Source organism: Sus scrofa, chromosome 8 (genome assembly GCF_054392235.1).
Source record: "Sus scrofa isolate SSC_HxYL_T2T_F1_AM1 chromosome 8, Sscrofa_HxYL_maternal_Yorkshire_Landrace_v2.0, whole genome shotgun sequence".
NCBI classification, from domain to species: Eukaryota; Metazoa; Chordata; class Mammalia; order Artiodactyla; family Suidae; genus Sus; species Sus scrofa.
Window position 1 is genome coordinate 39857463 of NC_139390.1, and position 5178 is coordinate 39862640.

The following is a 5178-nucleotide window of genomic DNA, read 5'->3' on the forward strand; positions in this document are numbered from 1 at the left end:
ATAGTTCCCTGTGCTATATAGTAAATTCATTGGTTTTCTGTTTTATACATACCAGTAAGAATCTGTTACTCTCAAACTCCTTATTATCCCTACCCACCCCCTCTCTTTGGTAACCATAAGTTTATTTTTCAAGTCTGTAAGTGTATTTCTATTTTGTAAATAAGTTTATCTGTATCATTTTTTTTTTTTTTTAGATTCCACATATAAGTAGTATCATGTGGTATCTGTCGTTCTCTGTCTGACTTACTTCACTCAGTACGATAATCTCTAGGTCCATCCATGTTGCAATGAATGGAATTATTCACTCTTTTATGGCTGAGTAATATTCCATTGCTTATATGTACCACATCTTCTTTACCCCTTCATCTTCTGGTGGAAATTTAGGTTACTTCTCAATACATCCATTTTTGATCAAACACTTGAAGCAGTGGGAAAAAATGCTATTAAAAAAACTTCTAACAATGTCATGGTGATACAAATGAAATTATGGAAACTGCAAATGAAGGAAGGATTTTATTACTTGGGCAGATGTCCCAAAGACAGAGGTGAGCTCGCATATGCCTCCTTTTTAAAACCAGAAGCAGCATTATTTACTTTCTATGTCAGTCTAGATCACTGAAGGTCTTTGAGAGCAGATGTGAGACAGTAAGGCATAATGGCTGAGGGTGAAGACTCCTTTAGTGAACAAGCTCCTCTGCAGAAGATGCCCTAAAGCCATGAAGTGTGACATTATTTATGTGGAAAAAGAAACATCCATAGTCTTAAAATATACCCCTACGAAGTTTGATTTCTAGCCCCATCATTTACTATATCTGAGACCGCAGGCAAGTTTCTTAACTCACTTGAGCTTTAATTTCCTCATCTGAAAGACAGGCATTAAAAAGGCACAGATTTCATAGGGTTAAATGACATAAGCCATGTAAAGTAGTTAGTTTAGTGCTTTGCATATAGAAAATGCTCAAGAAATTATTATTTTTAATTAAAATATTATTAATTTGGGGGCCATCTGTAATTTTCCACTGGGACGAATGCTTCTAGAAGCTTACTATGTAAGCACATTTCTTTTGAGAAAATAGCCAATTAGTTTTTCCAACAATTACAGAAAGCAAAAAAAAAAAAGTAGGGGGGGAGAAACGGAGAAACAATCAGAAAAATATACAGAAAGGGAGGGGAGAGAACTCTAGTCATGGCAGCAGATACCTTGAGAGTATAAGGGAAACTTTCAGCAAAGGATGATCTCAGTCAAATAATTATTACACAGAGTTCCCATTGTGATGCAGCAGAAATGAATCTGACTAGTATCCATGAGGATGCAGGTTCACCCCTTGCCTCACTTGCTCACTTGGTGGGTTGGGAATCTAGCATTGCCGTGAGCTGTGGTGTAGGTCGCAGATGTGGCTTGAATCTGGTGTTGCTGTAGCTGTGGTATAGGCCATCAGCTGGAGCTCTGATTCGACCCCTACCCCGGGAACTTCTATATGCCGTGTGTGACCCTAAAAAGCAAAACAAAAAAACAAAAAACAAAACAAAAAAACCATATATATATATACACACACACACACATACATTTGTGTATGTATTACACAAACGACCAGCATATAATTAGCAGTGGTCATAAATCACTTATACTAGTTAGCATAGTAAATTCAATGAGGCTTCAATGAAGTTAGGAATATCTATACCATATATAATTTTTTTTTTTCTCTTTTAGGGCCACATGGGCAGCATATGGAAGTTCCCAGGCTAGGGATCAAATCAGAGCTGCAACTGCCAGCCTACACCACAGCCACCGCAATACCAGATCTGAGCCATGTCTGTGACCTAAACCACAGCTCATGGCAACACCAGATCCTTAACCTACTGAGCGAGGCCAGGGATCAAACCTTCATCCTCATGGATACTAGCCGGGTTTGTTACTGATGAGCCACAAAGGGAACTTCTAACCATATATAAATTAATTCATGGATACAGACTAGTGAAACAACCTGGGGAAAAGGATAGCACAGATAAACTTTGGTCTAAATATAAAAGGGGAATCTGGAAAGAAATGATTGCTTCCACTACAAGAACACTTATGATACAAATAATAAGTCAGATGGCAGATTAAGAGAAAGCATGGAAAGCCTCTGCAATCCTGCTGAGAAATTACCTTAGCAAATAATACTAATACTCTGGTAATACTCTGGGTCATCTACTAGATTTTATTGTTTTTCTTAAACTATAGTCATATTTAAAGACCTTAATTGTTATTCTGCTTTCATACTAGTAATATCACATTTCAAAGTATGTCATAGTATCTTTTAGGTTGACATTATTCAAAAACATTACCACTCTACGGCAAAATTTTTTGTCTAGCAAAGTAATTTCATGGTGATTTTTTTTCTCTTTCCATTTGGTTTCTGTTACTCTATCTTATCAAAATAGAGTTTGGTTTCTTTCTAACTTAAAAAAAATCAAATACACATAATGCTTCCTGTTACCATTCTACTACTTTACTGTATGTTTTGTCATTTTTCAACAGTTTTAACACATGCACAGTACAACTCTATACACTGGAGAAATGAATAAGGTTGATGATTGAAGGTTTAAAAACAAAAATGATCAACTGAGCCCTTGAATAAGAACACCATATGTTTTCCATCCATTTTCTTGCTACTGTATTCATTGAAGAGCTCCTATAAGAATAAACCTGTAAGGAACATGAACTTGTGACAAGACCAGACAGAATATTCTGGAACTGTGCTTTGAAGTAAATTCATTCCCTTAACATCAAGAGATTTAATACTACCCTTTCACCATGAAAATAATCACAGATGAATGGTCTGACCAGGACTCATTGTCTTTGAAGTTCTCTAAATTTGAGCATTAAAAATAGTGCTTGACATAACTCTTTACCTTATCAAAAAATTACAAAGAAAATAACTTGCGGGCAAAGCGCAATCCAATTTGGCTTGTACCTAAAATCAAAGCTGTAACATTAAGCAAAATTAAGAAGTGTATGAGAATCATGTTATTAAGACAACCTAAATTTGAGAGCCTGACCTTTGGTGCTTATTTTACATGATCAAGGTGACGAAGTAACTTCTGGGTGACATCGGCCATTTAGCAATCAAAATCAGAACAATCAGTATGTGTACTCTTCCTTGTGACCATTTTATGATTCATGTTCAAATTCTATACCAGAAAGTACAGCTGTGAAAACAAATTTTATAGTGAAGCAAAACACAAGAAAATGAATATCCCAGGTTCAGAGGAATATTTGCTTGCACCTGGATGAGTCCTTTGGTGGGGCGGGTGGCGGGGGGTGGGGTGGGGTTGAGAGTCACAGCATTACAAACTGAAGGCTTTTCTCAATACTCTAGTAGCCCCCTTCCAGACAGTATTAGAAAAGCTTTAGCACATGCTGTTCCTTATGTCTGGAAAACCCTTCATGCTCCCTGCATCATTCACTCAACCTATCTATCCTTCAGGTCTCAGGTGAAGTGTTACTTCCTTGTGGATGTCTAACCTGACTTCCCAGATTCAATGCTCCTATAAGAGGGTACCTCTCCTCCATTGCACTTGCCACAGCTTCAACTTTACCTTTTTGTGTGTGGTTATTTGATCAGCTCCCTCTCATTAAACTATATGCTCATGAGGGAAAGGGGGGCCAATGCTTGTTCTCACCTTGTAGCCCTAGAACCTAGCACAGAGGTGGGCACAGAATAGATGTCTCATGCATGTTTATGGAATGATGAAAGGGAAGAAGTAATACTAGCTTGTTGGTAAGGCAGTTACTCATGGCGGGTTAGGTTAAAATGATGACTAGAGTTCTATCCCAGGGCAAGCATAGGAGAGTGGAACCCTCCCCCATCTTATTTGACTCCCTTCTACCTTTTTCCCTCTTTCTTCTCCCTATAGCCTCATGCCACTGAGAACACACAACAGGATTTTCAGGGTTAGGATGGAGATCTCAATACTACATATCACAGCCTTCGAGCCATCTTTACACACTTAACTCACTCTGGACCTCACACCTTCTTTTTGGTCAAGATGGTTGGTAGTCATTGATACTTACACTTCACTAAGGGCTTTCTGGAGGTGGATCTTAACCAAAAGAGTGGCTGTAATGGCACTGTGGCAAACCTTCCCAGCAGGCATGTGCATTGAATTGATTTCAGAGTAGGGCCACTGATGACAGACCCCTGAGGACAGGGGTCATCACCAACTCCTACAGGAATCCAGGGGGTAAAGAGTCTGCTTTGTTCTAGAGTTTTGCTTGTGGCTCAGCAGAAATGAACCCAATGAGTATCCATTAGAATGCGAGTTCGATTCCTGGCCCAGCTCAGTGGGTTAAGGACCTGGCATTGCCGTGAGCTGTGGTGTAGGTCACAGATGTGGTTCGGATCCTGCGTTGCTATGGCTGTGGGGTAGGCCAGCAGCTGTAGCTCCGATTGGACCCCTAGCCTGGGAACCTCCAAACTTCCATATGCCTCGGGTGCAGCCCTAAAAAAAGTAAAAAAAAAAAAAAAGTCTTCTTTGTTCTATAGCAAGGAGGGGAAGGTAGCTGATAGAGTCTGAGGTTAATGAAACCAAGAAGAGTCAGTCAGAGGGAGATGGCCAGATTCTTGGATCCTAACAGTCCACAGAGGACTCAGTGAGCCCTCTCGGTTTTCCAGACCACAAGCCAGAACCCTCTTGCTCATAAACACCGCCCTATAGCTTGTTAAACTCAAGTTTTAATGTAATATGTGCTTAGTGACATAACCTGAGATGGTGAGGCTAAGTAGAACAAGTGTAAAGGGGCTTTAAAAGTTTTTGTCTATATATTTTAGTTTTAGAGAGTTTTTGGATTTAGAAGAAAACTGAACATGAAGTACAGAGAGTTCCCCTATCACCCTCTGCCCTCTCTCCAAAGTTTCTAAAGTGTCATTTAAAAAAATATAGAATTTAACTGCCAGAAATAAAATGTTCTAAAAATATGTCCTTTGTTTCATGTTAATTGCCACATTTTGTATTTTAATAAGGATCAACAGTAATCAACCTATTTTCTAATAAATCTATTTTAAATGAGTTTCTAGTGTATTTCAGAAGTAGAAATGTTAATGAATATTGAAGAAAGGAAGGAAGTTAGGGAGGGAGGATGAGGAAGGAAGGAAGGAAGAAAGGAAAATTCAAACACAATCCTTTCACTCAAAG

The 5178-nt window shown here is 38.7% G+C and overlaps 1 protein-coding gene across 6 annotated transcripts in view; it reads right to left on the reverse strand.

Moving 5' to 3' along the window:
* Positions 1-5178, reverse strand: part of SCFD2 (sec1 family domain containing 2) — a 430084-nt gene that overhangs the window by 208364 nt on the left and 216542 nt on the right. The window lies entirely within an intron of this gene.